Source organism: Podarcis liolepis, assembly GCF_965112155.1.
Source record: "Podarcis liolepis genome assembly, chromosome: 16".
In the NCBI taxonomy this organism is placed as follows: Eukaryota; Metazoa; Chordata; class Lepidosauria; order Squamata; family Lacertidae; genus Podarcis; species Podarcis liolepis.
This window is the reverse complement of record NC_139567.1, coordinates 32870829-32887954: the sequence shown is the minus strand read 5'-3', so window position 1 is coordinate 32887954 and position 17126 is coordinate 32870829. Positions and strand designations below refer to the sequence as shown.

The 17126-nt window shown below is 40.6% G+C and overlaps 1 protein-coding gene and 1 long non-coding RNA gene across 16 annotated transcripts in view; both read right to left on the bottom strand.

Annotated features, from left to right (window-relative positions):
* The window catches only part of CUX1 (cut like homeobox 1), a 276461-nt gene that overhangs the window by 249258 nt on the left and 10077 nt on the right, over positions 1–17126 (bottom strand). The window lies entirely within an intron of this gene.
* Positions 634–12564, bottom strand: LOC310695347. Its single transcript, XR_014520024.1, has 3 exons — positions 8651–12564; positions 5737–7017; positions 634–5191 (listed from the first exon to the last, which is right to left on the bottom strand). It is a non-coding gene; the product is annotated as an uncharacterized lncRNA (long non-coding RNA).

Below are 17126 nucleotides of genomic sequence, written 5' to 3'. Positions count from 1 at the left end.
TGCATGCAACTTTCTGGACGCTCCCTGCCTCTGGAGAGTGTTAGTACTGTATGTTTCCTTTCCCGATGCCGGCAAATATGTATTCATTCCTCTTTTTCTCTCCCTGCCACCCAACTTCAGCTCCTTCTGCTTGGTGTAAAATGATTTATTCCATGCACCCTTTCTCATTTGTTCATCCTCTGGGCTGGGGGCTCCCTGCATGTGATTTTCTCACTCCCTCCCTGAAAGTTGGCTGCCCCACGACCTCTGTGCACTCCCACTGTATATTAAACTTGTTTTATGTAAAACAAGCAAATGAAAAACACTGCCAGCCAAATGCAGACGGATCTCCAAATCTGGCTGGCAGTACTTTCCCAATAATGCACAAGTGAATCCATTTTTGACAATGCCCTAAACTGTAAGCTAGTGAAAAATGTCATATTCAGTTTGGGTTCTAGTGCAGCAGGGGAAGGAGCATCAATTTAGATGGCTATTGTTATTTTAAGCATTCTCCACATCTCATCATTAGCTGCTCAGCTATGTTTTGAATATTGCCCTATTTTTGTTTAACTTGCTGCCAGTTTATCTGTAAGGAAGAGGTAATTTTGTTATATTACCACAAAGTTTTTTTCTGGTGTTTTTTTTAATTAAAAAAAATGGTTATGACCAGTCTATAGCACCTGTGTCAGCTTTGTTCAGTTTACACAGGTCTCTAATTATATATTTCACTAGAACATGAATGACCTAATCCAGTCCGGCAATTGGCAAAGCTTGTGAAACAAAATGCATACATCAGACAGATCTCTGCCTGACCAGAGCTCTTTAAATCTGTCTTCTTCGCAACAGATTTCCCCTTTGCTTTGCCTCACTATAGATTCTCTGTTCTGTTAAATCACAGCCTTTCTGCATCAGACAAGCTATAGGTTCATACTGATGCTTTCTACACAGGGAAGCTGCACAGCCTCGTGCCATATCACCTGTGTTGATTAAGAATTGGCTCCTGAAAACCAGAGTGGGAAGCATCACAAAATTTGTTACATTTAGGTGACAAATTATAAACAGAGATACAGTGGTATCTCGGTTTACGAACTTCATCTGTTCCAGAAGTCCGTTCTTAAACCAAAACTGTTCTTAAACTGAGGCGCACTTTCCCTGATGAGGCCTCCCGCCACCGGTGCTCTTCCACCATTTGGCTTCCGTTCTTAGACCGAGGTAAAGTTCTAAAACCAAGACACTATTTCTGGTTTTGAGGAGTTTGTAAACCGAATCATTCTTCGAACAGGACTGTTCTTAAACTGAGGTACCACTGTATCCATGTACAGGCAGTCTTATGAGCAGATTGTAGACTTGTTTTTAAAATATCTGAAGCATTTATATCACTGTAACCTATAATCAGCAGAGAACCTGTTGATTTTATATTTAATTGTACTGTGTTATCACTTTTCTGCTGCCGCCCCAGATTCCTTAGGAGGAAGGGTGGGACATAAAATTATCATCGACATCATCATATCCTACCTTTCAAGTTAAGGTTTCACAACATTATTATTTTTTATTAAATTTGTATACTGCCCTTCATCTCAAGATCCCAGGGTGGTTATGACTAGCGTGATCAATATTAATAATATATAATCAGCAAATATTTTAGAAAATCACCATTTCAGGTATGTTTAGGATTATAAATATAAACATTTTTTGACACATATGATTGATAACTTAGTATGCCATATCCAGCTACTATTTGGCTATACAATTCCATTGACTGGGGAGAATCACTGAACTTGAGAAAGGTATCCTCTGTTGCATTAGACCACCTAAGTATTTTATTATCCCCTCAGACACTAAACATTTTAGATGGTAAATGCACAAATTTAATCTTGATCTCTTTGGCAAGACCAGAGTCAGATTGAGGGTGAGGTGATCGCTGTCAGTTTGCTTTCCTATCTCAAAATTTAAGACAAGAATGCTCAAGTCACTGGAAATCAGAGTATGTCTGAACGCATTCACAGAAATAAAACTCATGCCATTTATGCCCCATCCATGAAACATTTAAAATATACGGTCCATTTTGATTAGCAAATTTCAGCACACATTTCCCAGTGAAATTATAGTATGAGTATCTTTGGATTGTCGGCAATACCCAGCCAGTTCCTCTATAGTATACTGTCTTCAGCCTCGAATAACACGCAGGGCTGTTTTGGGCTCAGTTGCCAGTCCAAGCATTCAGATCATCTATAAGAATTGGAAATGCTAAAGGAGCCTTGGCTCCAATCTTATTTAACCTATACTATATTTAACCTACAAATTTGAGCCCAGTATCTCCCCATCCTCCTAAACCAAGCACCACTCAAGTTTACATCTTCTTATATGCAGAGGATGTCATCTTAATCTCACAAACCTGGTTAGGACTTAGCATTACTTAATTTCTCTTCACAAAATGTAGTAAATTATGTTCCGGGAGCCATACAAGCATACACTACAAAAGTTGTGAACCAGATTTTATATAAAGTTTCAATCTGGTTCCCTGGGCTTAAATTTTCTCTGTGAGACTGATACTGAGCAGACCTAAACATGTTGTTAGGACTGCTCTCAATCTTTAAGTTGAACCTAGTTCATTTATCATGGATATATGCCATTATTGGCTCCTAATCTGCTCCACTGCCTCTCCCAGTCTCCAGCATATCCCAATTCCCAGTTCTTTTTTGTCTTTGCGTAAATGAGAGTTAATGGGAAATATTTGTGTTGCTATTTTGTCCCCTTTATATCTGCCACTCTCAAACTCAGTGGAAGTCAAATCTATGGTTGAACAGATAATAAAAGATATGGATGTGCAAGAGGTACATGCGTCAGTTAATGGGCCATGTTCACTAGGCATGACTTGTTCGCCATAGCTATATTTTCTAACAATACCTAAGTGCAGAACAGCAGCTGTGTTGGCATGTTTTAACATTTTAGCCTTCAATATCCTAGATGGCAGATTTGCTGAACTTGTTTTCAAGGATCAATGCTGTCCTTGCAGTCATTTAGAGCTTGATACTGTCACCTTTTGTTTTTCAACTGTAGGAGTTTGAGAACACATGATTTATTTTCTTATGAGACAGTGTCCTGGTCAGTCCTTAATTCTGAGTATCTTCAAGGGGGTTTCTATTAATTAATAAACAGGGAGCAGTATTTCTGGATGTTGTAATATCTCCCAGTTCTGCTATTATTGTTAGTTCCTAATTTGTCATTCATTTTTCTGAGGCTGTGATTTTGTATTTTTTTATATATATTGTACAGTACATGGTTGGTTGATCATAATAGGTTAGATTGATTGACTTAAGACAATAAAAAGACAGAATATAAACAAAAATGCAATTAAGTGGGAGGAAAGCATACTAGCAGAATACAGAAACTACTCAGTCTTATACAGTCTCAAAAATTCTCTGATATTCTTAAGAGTGGCACATAAAAAAACCAATAACGTAACTAAAGAATCATTGGCATCAACACAGGAGGAGAATAATATTGAACTAAAACACACGCCTAACTGACTAAGATTTCTTGAACAAGGTTAAAGTCCCACTTCAGAGAACTATATTTGAATCTTCCAAGTAATCCTGACAAACATAAATGCATAGTATAGTTTCAATCAGAAAATTCTAAGTTTGCATTCAAAAATTTGCTGATGCTCTAGCAAGTCATCTAATCCCCCCCCCCAAATACTGTTTATGGGTGTATTTAAAAAGGATTAAACTGCCAAGCTTGCCTAACACTGCAATTGCAATTGTGATCCATTCATTTTTACCAATGAGTTTATGAAACAGAACATTTTCTGTGGAAAAATTGTCTGCAAAATTTTCCACTCCACATCACTGGTTAATAGGCACAGATATGCTTGAGCCTTGTAGCTGTGTACTCCATCCTCAAACCATTGTTTCAAAACCCTGGAAACTACAATTAATTGAAGACTTTCTGAGTTAATCACAGTGGGAAGGGAAGGAGTGGCGAAAGGACAGAACATACAGACCCAAGGCTTGTGAATCCAAGGTGTCCATGTCTAAATCGGGTCAGTTTTTCTTTATATTAAAATTTATCACTGGCCTTTCAAAAAATCAAGGACGTTCACAGATATTAAATACACAACAGTACATAGCACACTGCATTTGTTTGTCACGTTCAAAAAAGTCTCAAAGCAACTTAATAAAATAAAATACCAGCAAGCAAAATCAACCCCAAGCCAAAGGAAAAATAAAACAAACAAAACTTTCCGAGTGGCTTACAATTAAAACACACACATAGATTGCTTTTTGTCCCAGGATTCTAGGTGCATTTGCAAACAAGAGTTGGCCAAATATGAGATTAATGTACTAGCATTATACTGTCCGGATAAGCAAAAAGCTCTTCATGTCACAAAGCCAACACCAGGCAGGCCTTCCTGGGGAGAGCATTCTATAGACGTTATAAAAAAGAATACAGTTTCTCCAATCACCACTTGTCATAGTTCAAGTGGTGGAGGAATGAACAGAAAGGCATCAAGTAGGATTTAACACCTGGGCAGGTTAATGGAGATGAATAGCCCTTATTCCCATACGTACTAGAAATGGGGAGCTGAGACTAAGACACAGCCTGTGTTTGCACATAATGATAAACCAAGAACCTTGATTAAATAAACAATACTATGCATGCACCAGCTAAGAGGTGGGTAAACAAACTAGGAAGAAGAGAGCTTAGCCTTATGCCTGAACCTAGAATTGTTACTTGTTTTTCCCTAACCAATTGCAATAGCTAGCCAACCTTAAACTATGGTTTGTTGTTGGATTATGATTCCTAGCTTGTTAGGAAGAAACTAACCATGATTCCAGTTCAGACATAATACCTTCCTGGCTGTTTTAGCCACTTGCATGACGAGAGGAGTGATGTGGGAGTGATCAAGCTGCATGCCTGCTTCTTCACCCATGGTTCTTGGCTTATTGCTATGTCTGAACACAGCCTGAATTCTTGCTCAAATTTCACAGATTTTAATTTTCCCAGCTCTGTCACAGGCCTTCACTACCCAATAACTCTGAAAGTCATCAGAGCCTGTTTCCTAGGTCTTCAACCAGTGCTAAGCCTAATAAGCTGAAGACTTCAGTACAAAGCCTAATAAGCTGAAGACTTCAGTACAATGTTGTGCCTGCATAGGGCAAGAAGGAATAGAAAAGTGATCCAGTCCCCTCTACTGAGAGAAAAACTGCTACAGTGGTGCCCCGCAAGAGGAACGCCTCGGAAGACGAAAAACTCGCTAGACGAAGGAGTTTTTCGTTTTCTTAGCTGCTTCGCAAGACACATTTCCCTATGGGCTTGCTTCGCAAAACGAAGCTTGCCCCGCAAGCTCCGGGGATAGTGGGGAAGTGCAGTGCGTCTTCCCCGCTGTCCCCGGACCTCTTTTGAAGCAAGGGGCGGCGGGGAGAAGATCACTTCTCCCCGTTGCCAGCCCCGCAATCTCCGGGGACAGAGGGGAAGGCGCGCGCGCCTTCCCCTCTCTCCCCGGACCGCTTTTGAACCAAGGGGCAGCAACGGGGAGAAGCGATTCTCCCCGCTGCCCCTTCCCTTGCTTTAAAACAGGTCCGGGGACAGAGGGGAAGGCGTGCGGCGCTTCCCCTCTGTCCCCGGACGGTCTCCATAGGAACACATTGATTGATTTTCAGTGCATTCCTATGGGAAACCGTGCTTCGCAAGACGAAAAACTCACAAGAAGAAAAAACTTGCGGAACGAATTAATTTCGTCTTGCGAGGCACCACTGTAACGGATTAGTCCTGCTATGCTGGACATCCTAGCCACAACCATCTGTATCACAGCACTCCACAAAATTGTCACAGACCAGCAGAATTATTTCTTCTTCCGCAACACCCCCTAAAATCAAAAGAGAACTACACAAGAGATCTCTAGTGCTATCACACTCTTTTAACCCACTCTTATAAAAGGCAAGTGCCCATGGCCATCAACCCGAAGGATCTCCGCTACTAAAGCACACACAGTACATATAGCAAAGGGCACTACTACTGCTTGTGATAAAGACACCCCTGAGCTCCATTTGCAAACAAACCACCACCCCCAACACCCGTTTAGAACACCCTACTAAAAGCTGCCCTATTGTCCGCTGCAGGCTGTATTGACTAATTAGAGCTGAACAGGCTTGTGATAATGCTCAGCTCCTGATAAGAATTTCTCAAAGCTTCCTAGGTCGATTTCTTTGGCTCCCAGCCAGGCATGATTACATAGTCATTCCACTACACAGCAATACACAGCCATTCCACTACAGAGCAATGAAGCACCGCAAAGAAGATCAAGCAAACATGCCTGATCCAGAAGAACCCAAATGGTTTGCTTCCCCGCCACCGCACACAAAGGCAAACCATCTCAGTTCAAATATTTTTAATCACAGGAGCAATCCTTGGTCAGAAAGTCTTCGCCTTAGGCTTGGCTGTCCGCCAGGATGATATAATCATTCTACATCCTGAGGGCGGTACAAAAAAGGAAGGTGCTTGAAACATAAGAACCTGCTAGGGTGACTTGTGCAGTGGAGACCAGAGCCAACTTTGATCTTTCTTGCATGAAACTACAATGACTTGTTCCTGATGAAGGGGCCTGTAGTGCCTTCGGTTCTAAGAAAACTCAAGACACATTAAAAAAAGAATCAGGATTTTCCTCTAAAATAAAAATTAGTTTTTCATCTGTCTCCACATTTGGTTAATAGACAGATGGAAATCAGCCAGAACCACCTGCTGAGAGCCATGGTGAATTATAGCAATGTTGTGTTCACACAAAAAATAGCTTAGTAGTAGATAATGAGAGCAGGAAAGTGCCCAGTTCAAATCTGATCTCAGTCTTGGTACACATGTAATGGCGCCTGATCAACTGGCCATAGCTGGTGATAGTTGACATTCTGAATCAACAGTGCTATGGTTTGGCATTATGAGGACGAGCCTGTACTTCCACACATCCTTTCTCCTTCCTTATGTATTCTGATTCCACTTATTACTTCCAGTTCACTCGCAGACCATAGTTTACCATTACATCTGATTTGGACAAACTATGGTTTGGCACAAAACCCAGGAAAGAGGCAAAACTGGATAAACTGGATATATGAAAATAGAGGGCTTAGTGTCCAACCATGGTTTGGCATTACATCCGAAATGACTCTCTAAGGAGCCATGCACTGCACTTCCTTCTCACACAAGGACCTCTTTGCTCTCCCCATTTGAGCCAGGAATGGTTAGGGTGCTAACTCACTCTCACTTATATTTTCAGTAATCATAGTACGGTCCAGCTTGCAATCATGATAAAAAAATATTTAGCAAGGGGCTGTTTGCACAATGCTGTTTGCACTGTGCATAGTAAAAATATTGGTGCAGATATCCTGATAACCAGAGCTATCATTAAAAAGTTTCTGCTGTAGTGATGTGATGGCCTGCATATTGTTTTAAAGCGACGATCACAATTTTAAATAGTTTTGTATTGAATATATTGTTCAAACTGTATTTTGTAAGCTGCCCTGGGATATCAACTGACATAAGGAACAAAAATTGAATGAATGAATGGATAGATGGAGATGTTTTGCATGAGAAATCTAACAACCAGGAATGTAAAGATTTTGTGGCACTTTTGGAAAACTATAGCAATAGCAACATTTAAAGCCTTTGGAGAGATCATCTGCCATACTTCTCCTCCTGAAAGCTTGCATCATACCCCAAAGAAGTCATCTGGAAGAGCCAGCCAATATAGACTATCCAGTTGCCCCAGGGCCTCAAACATCTGGTAGTATACTAGGTAGCACAAACTGGAGGGAGCTATTCTCCCATTTAGTCACAATGGAACCATTGAAGGGCAGCATTTAAAACAGCCTCAGCTCCAACATCTGTAGCCAGACTAGTGATGTAAGGTGAGAATATTCGAGAATGAGAATGAGAATACTCTCGAGAATATTCTCTTCTAGAAAATTCTCCAGAGAATATTCTTCACAAACTGTAAATTCTAATATAAGAGCTAGTTTTACAACCCACATTTTAAAAATCTAGTAAATAGTAAGTCAAGCCGTGGTATTGCCAGTGTAAGTAATGAATAATGATTTTTTGATCCAGTCACATTACTGGGCATTGTGTCATTCTCTATTGGCAGTTCTGAAATGTGAGCTACAGAAAACTTTTTTTTAGTTTTAAAAATGCTATTCATTTAATTTGATGAACATGTATGTATTTTTTTCTATTTTGGTGTGACCTTATTCTTAGCTATTCTATACCGTTGGCGGTGTGATTTTTTTTTTTTTTACAGAAAGTAGCTTTAATGCTTTATTCACTTGAAGTACCTAGGCCTACAATTACATGTAACAGCATCTGAGGTGGCCTTGATTTAAACAGTTGACGTGTCTATACTTTTATTTAGTGCCATTAACTGGTTTTTGCAGTGCCATTCAATGCTACAAGGTGCCATTTACCAGAGACTGACACACTGAAATATATTATATTATTTTGGTTGCTATCTGAACAAGTTTACCCATGAATAAACATGTATATTAACTAATTATATCATTTTCAATGTATTAAAATGAATATTCTCTTATTTTAAATGAAAATTCTCTTATATTCTCATTAATCAAGAATATTCTCCAAAAGATTATTCTCGAGAATTCAACATCACTAAGCCGGACAGAACCCCCTCCACCCAGAACTCTCATGGGCTACCACTGCCTAAGAAAGAAAGAAAGAAATGCTCTGTACTTTCACCAAAATATAACAAGGTGGAATACAACAGAAAAGAATAAAATCAAGAAAATAACCATGAAAACATAATTTAAAACATCTATAAATACTGATAGATTTAAAAAGTTTATATTGTAAATGCTTGTCTAAACAATAGTTTGCAAAAGATTTCTAAAAGAAGAGAGGGAATTCTTTGTACTAGTAGGGAGCTCAACAGAGTAGGGCCCACCATATTCAAGGCATGGTTCCTTGTGAAAGTCCCAAGGCTCCCAAGATCAGAGAATTATTGCTCCCAGTGACTTTTGAAAAAGGCTTATATGTGTTCACAACAAAAACCTATTTTTCAAACCTTTAATATGCAAAGGTCGCAGACAGAACTGTATGCACAAGTCAGAGTTTCCATAAAACTGCCCTGTCAAGAGTGCAAGAGGCTCTCCAATCCAAGCCTGAAAGCTGCAAGCGCTCTATTTCAGGTGCACCTGCAATAGCTCTATAAAGGTGGAGAGATGCAGCTGGGGGTGGGGAAGAGAAGGAGAATTGGAACAGGGAGTAAGTCAGCTGGTATTGCCAAATAGGGGCAAAAACTAGTGCACATCGAATCTTACTAGGCACTATAGTAACCAACCTAGGTATTGCCAAATACACTAAGGAACAGGTCGATTTTGCCACACACAAAAATATCTATGCATGAATACATGCTATGAGTAAATGCTCTAACACAACAGAAGCAATTTTCTTTTGAGATACGCTCGCTATCTCACCAGCTTCAGTTTAATATAGTCATAAAATAAGCACTGCTCACATATGCAATGAAAAATGAGCATAATAAAAAGTTGCTTATGATCACAGCCCAAAAAGACATATACTCCGAGAGCCTCTAGTGATATTTCTCACTCCAACAGATCCCCATTAGATGAAGAACTATCACTAACGACTCTAGAAGGGAGCCAGGGGTGTGGAAGGTCAGGAAGGATTTGGTGCTCCTACAGCATTTTAGAGGATTCAAAGTGCTACACATACATTCCCCCAATACTGCTTGCAACAGCTCTGCAAGGTTCATGGAAAGCTGCCTTATAGTGTGGCAGAACCTAGCTCAGTTATTGTCTACACCCTAACTCATGGTGGCTCTCCTGGGTTTTAGGCAGGGGTCTCTCCCAGAGATGACCAAAGCATGGAAAACATGTACACTACCACTGGATTATGACCCTTTCCCTGTCAAAAGCTGAAGAACCAGAACTCCCCACACTATAGGACTAGCCACCCACTCTTATCTACTGAGCTAACTACCAGTATGACTATCCATATTTTGCAGGCAGGATCTGAGGCCAAGAGAGAGAGAATGGCTTGCCTAAGGCCATCTAGTGAGTTCATGGCTAAATTGAGATTTGACTCCAGAGATCTCCGCCTGATAGCAAACTCTGAGGCACTGTGCTACATCAGCTCTAAATGTGTGTTCAACCCCTCAAAGGTTACCCAATTGACCCCAAACTCTTCCTTGGACATTTTTTCCCAGCGCAAACAAGGAAGCAAGTAACTGCCCAGATTTGGTCATGTGTTTGTGGCATGCATACCAAGTGCATTCAGAAGGTACAGTGGTACCTCTGGTTAAGACCTTAATTCGTTCCGGAGGTCCGTTCTTAACCTGAAACTATTCTTAATCTGAGGTACCACTTTAGCTAATGGGGCCTCCCGCTGCCGCCGTGCAATTTCTGTTCTCATCCTGAAGCAAAGTTCTTAACCCGAGATACTATTTCTGGGTTAGCGGAGTCTGTAACCTGAAGCATATGTAACCTGAAGCGTATGTAACCCGAGGTACCACTGTACTTAACTGCCCCCACTTCCCAAGCTTGGTGATTGATTATATGTTCACCCTACTAGCACTGTGCTAACTAGAAGGAATTAAACCAAAAACACCACCTCTTGTTTTCATCCAGAAGGGGGAAAAAGAGGTCAGAAACCTTAATGAAGCTTTAGTTAACATGCTAAAGAACACAGCAGGTTATCTCTTTCTGGATCTCTTCCTGGGCCACACTCCCTATTGCCGGGCTATAGCCCTTTCCAGGCTTGCTCTGTGTTCTCAGCAAGTGCTTATGGATGGCTGGAATGTGTCCCTGAACTGAGATAGTTCCTCAGTCGCCTGGATGAAGAGATGGGCTGGGGGGGGGGGTGTAACCAACTTTACAAAGGTGTCACATTTTTGCCTCTCACCTCACCCACCACTAGCATGTGGTACCTGAAAGGGGGCCCATAAGGGAAGGGTGCCCTCGAGCTGAAGAAGGTTCTCTATCCTGGCATTTGGGCAGAACTAAACTTCCAAAAGTATTCCAGAATTTCTCTTAACAGAGAGCAAGATAACAAGTCATTGCCTGGATACTTGCTGACCAAATGTAGAATGCTGTGCAATTCTAATCCTTCAATTGCATACACAATATACTGCCTCAATTTCTGCCCTTGTTCGATCTAAATACAGCAGCAGAAAACCCATCAGCTTAAAAATAGTTGTGTGCAGCAAGTGTACACAAAATGGTCGGATCTTCTATAGAAAGGTTACCAGACTTAGATTCATTTCAAGCCAATTAAGGAACAGGAGTATGGAAACTTGACGTCAGAGTTATTCCTAATTACAGAACTCACTAAAGCACGGTCTGTACTTCTGCTGGAACCAAGAGTTACATGTTTATAGTAGCGTTTTAACCCAAAAGTCCATTCACCGGATCAAAACAGAGCATAATGTACACTGTAAGGGACTCTGGAGAGTTCACAATAGCATGAAAACAACTCACAAATGATTGGCATACTAATCGATTGCCAAGTCTACTGTTTGCCTTTCTTAACAAACAAACATCAAATATTCCATTGTCAATAAAATTTGCATATAGATTTGGGAGGGATGGGGGGGAGAGCAAGGTATTGTGACACCTTAAAGACAAACAGACATTGTGGTATAAAATTTTGTGGGCTACAGCACATCCCTCACATCTGATGAAAAGAGCTCTAATAAATAAAAGCTTATATACCACAGTAAGTCTGTTCATCCTTATGACAGTTCTTTTTGCTACAAAAGACCAACATAGCCACCCCTCTAGAATTTGTGCAGAGCGCTACTTTTACAAGATCATAGTGTAGTCCATTTTATATGTTCCTTTCCAGCTCTGGTGCCCAATTTCCCACAGCCTGTCAAATTGCCTTCTGTGTTCTGCGAAAAAGTGCAGACATGAAAAAATTAGCATGGAACAGTGCAATTCTGTCTTCAGTAAAGGACTAAAGGGCTTGCTCACTAAATCCAGTAAGATTTTCCTGATAGCAATCAGATTTTCCTGTGTAAAAAAATGCACACCTCATCAAGTGAGAAAACACATCAAGCATGGTAAATAGGTGGCTTTAAAAGACACTCTTGTTACCAGAGCACCATCAACTGTCAGAAAAACAAAAAGCTTATATGTTGTCTGACTTTTGAGTTGATTCTGAGCCATATTCTGTAGCAACAGAGTGCCCTTTCCACCTTAAAAAGGGGGAAGAATACCTGCAAGAGAATCTGTTGTACTTCCTAAGAAGTGCACAAACACAGAAAAGGAACAGTTGCAGACACTATTATTGCAACCTCACATTTGTGTATCTTATGATATGTACTATAACTCCCAAAAGAACTTCCTATTAACTGCAAATTGAACATCTGACTCCTACAGATGAAAATATTTGCAAAACCAATACTTGACTCTTAACTTTCAACCACGGAAGCTTCATAAACTTCCCGAATTAGCACCTCCATTATTAGTTCAAAGCAATCCCCCCCCGCCGCCGCAAGTGTTACTTATTAAGATTTTCAAATCACTCCATCTACTATAGAGGCAACGATAGCTGACCACCTGGCTATAGTAAAATTGTGCCCCATCCACAAAAACTCAATGGTAAAAATTCAGACAGCAAGATGGTAGAAACAGGGCTAGGAAAATCACTGGTTTGCTTATTACCTCAAGCGTCTAAAATCCTAGCATAACACCTATATGCATAATGAAGCTATTCTTTGATTCTGAAGCTTTTAGCACACAGTGCCTCAAGCCTTTGTGGAACAGGTGGGTTAAACATTAAAATGGACAAATAAGACAGAGAGACAGAAACTACCAGTGCTAAGTTCCTCAGGGCAGGGACATGTCTAGGGGAAGAGGACTGGCGTATACAGTTCTGTGATACACCATGCACATTCCTGCCTGAAACCCTGGAGAGCTGCTGCCATTCAATGCAAACAACACTGAACCAAAGGGGCCAATGGTCTGACTCTGTATTAGGTAGTATCCTAAGTCCCTAATAATTTTCTCAAAAAAAGGGGGGGTGCTGCTAAGACATTCAAATTTCTTAATCTTAACACCATCCACAACCAGAGTTCAACACCCACCAAGTATACTGCCTACCACGCATGCCCAATTTCAGATGTGTCTAAGCCCTTCATAGTTATTCAGAAAAGGTCAAACAATACTTTGCCAGATATACTGTAAAACTATATTCTATGGGATAGGAACTCTAGATATTGTTCTTTAAGTTATCCCAAGGAGGAGCAGTTGTTCTCCGCTTGACCTAGTATCGGATGGACTCTCAGCTCAGGGAACAACTAGATGCAAAACAGAAGGTCCAAGATTATGATCTTCTGTGTTTCTTTGTTTAAATTAACAGCAGCAATCCACCCAGGCAAATTGGGATCATGACTACAGTGCTAGGAATGGAAGGTAAATCCTGTGCCCTTTCCATTTAAAATCATGCAACATCTGTTAAGGTTTTCCCTGGGGCAAATAGTGTATTGTGAGGGGGGTCATGATACAGAGGAAAATCCTGCCCCCAGTGCCAGAGTCATAATCTAATGAGAGTGGCAGTTTTATTTAAATTTAATGGAGATTCTAACTCTGGGTCACCCATATCACATTTAGTTAAGGCCAGTGTTTCCCTACCTTTTTCTCTCACTTGAAAATTACTGAGGGTCTTGGTGGATCACTTAATAATTGCTCTGCCTGTTATAGCACTTATAATATGCTATGCTGGATGCTGCATAGGTTAAAACTGTATTTTACAGACACGCTAAGGACCATCTGAACAAAGCTCACAGACCACTGGTGGTCCACAGACCCCGGTTTAGCCCTTAGAAGTTGCAACATTAGCATTAACCATTTTTTATACATGCCTGGCAGTTTTGATAGTAAGAAACAATATCTGCTTGCAGCATTAAATGTTGTGCCCTTAAGTATTACTGTATTCCAGACTTAAGCAGTTGTACATGCATCTTATAACAATGCCGTGCGTGGGGTAGGGAGGAATCAAAAGAAAAAAGCAAGGAAGCTTCACATACTATCCGCTAAAACAGCAAATTCTGCCATCACCTGATTTTTAGTCATAGTGCTTCAGTGTCAACACTGATAACAAGCTGCTTGCAACATCTTCTAACATTCATTTGTTAACAACATGGAAACTATTGGCAGAAATTACAAAGACACCCTTTTCTCCTCCAAGGTATTCTCCCTTCCCACGCTTCCTCTGAAGCACTAGAGGTAGCCAAACATCACTCCAGGCCAGCTGTGGAATCCAGTGATAAGGTGACATGGGAGAAATTCATCTCTTGAACCTATGGTGGGCCAATGCAATAAGCTCACAGTGTAATCCTATGCATGCCTAGTTAAAATTAAGCCCCACAGAATTCAATCAGATCTACTTCCCACTAAGTGTGCGTAAAACTGTAGACTTAATGTTCTTTTGAGAACTATCTTGAGATAATGGAGACTGTACATCAGATCATTCCCAATATACCCACGTCTGACTGTTGATTTAGAACCCAGTCCCATTTCAGAAACTAGTATTCAATGAAACACCATTTGTGTTAAAGTTTTATTGTACTATATGACTTATACCAGTTTTAGACTTTGAATAAAACACCCCTGTTCTTCTACCACATTTAAAACCCAAAACATTGCAGTTGTTTTAACTCAAAAGAGAATGAGAGTGAGAGATGGCACCACACATGGGCCAGGGTTCAAATGCCTTAGGCCAGTCACACACCCAGCCTATTTTGGTGAAGATAAACTGAAAGGATTGCATGTAGATCACCTAGAGCTCCTTAGAAGAAGGGTGAGACACAACAACATCAATTAAATACAAAACAAGAGCATACGAAGCATCAGACCAATGGTTCATCTAACTGCTCAGTCTCCCTTTTTTCCATGGTGGCCAACCAGACACTTCTGAGAAGCCCACAAACAGAAAGTGAAGATACATAAGAAAGAACCTTGAAATCAGAGAATAAAACCTATGGAGAAACAGCTAAGGCTGCACACACATTCTCCTGCTATCAAAGTAGTTAAAGAATACTATGTAGGAATAACTACACAAATATCACATTTCATGAGTTCCCTGTGAAAATCAACTAAAAGTATACCTTTATTCTTCTATCACTTTAGGCTGGATCACACATCCCTTTTTTCTTGCACACAGACAATTGAAGCATCACAGCATGTGAACTGGTTAATAGAAGCAGGAGCAGTCCCTGAGATAGTAACTGCTTGGGGGAAAAATGTTATACCAAAAAGTTGCCAGTGACTATCTTCATGGACTTCGTACATTGTATTCCACCAGGGGAACAGAAGCACACTAGTGGCCAAAAACAAATCAGGAGTCAGGACTGCTCACAAGTAAGTGAAAAATATTGTTGTGCATCAACCTTTTAACCTCTGCTAGATGTAGGTGCAATTAATTGGTTACAAACTCAATATTATTGGTCACAGAAATGGCCCCCAAGAGTGAATATTACATAGTGTATAATCAACACTATAAATCTATTTGAGTTTTTTTACACTGAATATAAAGCATGTCTCTCCTCTGATAATCCTGGGGACTGTATTTGGATGAGGGTACTAAGAATTCTGTTAGTACCTTATCAAGTCACTCACAGAATTGCAGTTGCCCTGGTTCCCTGTGTAGATATGCTTTCATTGTTTTGCTCATGGAAGTAGTCAAACAGCATAAATTGGGCAAGTGAGAAGAGATTCTCTTTTACACCTAATAAATATTCATTTTGCATTTTAATAAGTTACAATGTTTTTCACTGCACAGGTAAGGTTGTCAACCTGCTTTTCTGCTTTCTTGTCAACTTCAAATATTTCACTTTTAGGTTTTGGCAGTATTCTGTACCTACAACAGCCCTTCCCCACTCACCTCATCTCCTCATGAACCTTTCCCTTTGGATTTGTTTTCCAACTAGCTTGCTTCTGCTGGATACAGCCATCTTTAAGTCCCCTTATTTCCCAATAATGAGATATACTCTGAGAGAAGTACACTAGAGCAGTTAAGGTGGAAATGGTTGTGTGAACAAGGGCAAACATTCTTCTGTTCCAGGACCCCTGCAATTTCTACTAGCTCAGGGTTGGGGTGGCAGCTGCTGTCAGATGAGAAAGGAGGGTCTTGGCCCTGCTCCTTTGCCTTTAGGGGCCAGAGAGGGGGAAGCAGTCCCACTGGCTCCTTGCCCTGCCCCATCGGTCCCACTTCCACTATTGGAAGCAGACCCACACGCCTCAGAGAAGAGCATACTTCCACATGCACCAGTCTTGTAGGGAGAAGTTGCATTGTGTGTGAGCATGCCATGTCTCACTTTTAAAAGCTGGCAGGAGGGGTGTGACAGTTTGTAAAGAGGGCTTGACCTGTACTATTGAAGCCTTGAATACAGCTTCCTTACTTTCTCGGACATTAAAGAGATTCTGTTGTACTATTTGGGATGGAAGCCTTGACAGTCATTCCCAGAAAGTTCTCTTATTAAACTTGTTAATTAGAGTTTGCCACTAAAGGTATTAATTTGTTAAAAATGGAGCACAGAGGAAGAAACAAAAAAACACAGATCGCATGAAGTTAATATCTGACTACCCGGAAGGAACTGAGAATTACCTGTTTTAGAAAGCAAATTCACCAGGAGGAGAAACACCACCATTTTCTAACTCTTGACAACTAATGCTTTATTTCAGCACCTGTATCAAAAAGCGAACAAGAACCTCTGCAGCAGATGATAATATATCTATGCAAAATGAGAGCTGATGTAAAGGAATGGCCAAAGGCAACTCCACTCATGACAACTGCTGCAGGTAACAGTGCGAGACCAGTGTCTTCTTGTTACTCATTTGCCGCATCTGTGCACATGCATCTTTAAACACCCATGCACATGTTTCTGATATACCTAAGCTAATGAGGATCCCCAGACAGATATATAAAAGCATGTACAATGCCCTCACTTTATGGGATTGCTGTGAGCAAGAAAACGAAACAAAAACTGACTGCAGTCTCCTGCAGCACATCTTCATGTGTAGAGTTACCCTAAGAGGTAGGACGTCCTTGGTTCCAGTTTCATCTCAAGTAGGAACTTGCTATAGATGGCCTTAAGCAATGCACTGTTCTCTCAGCCTAAG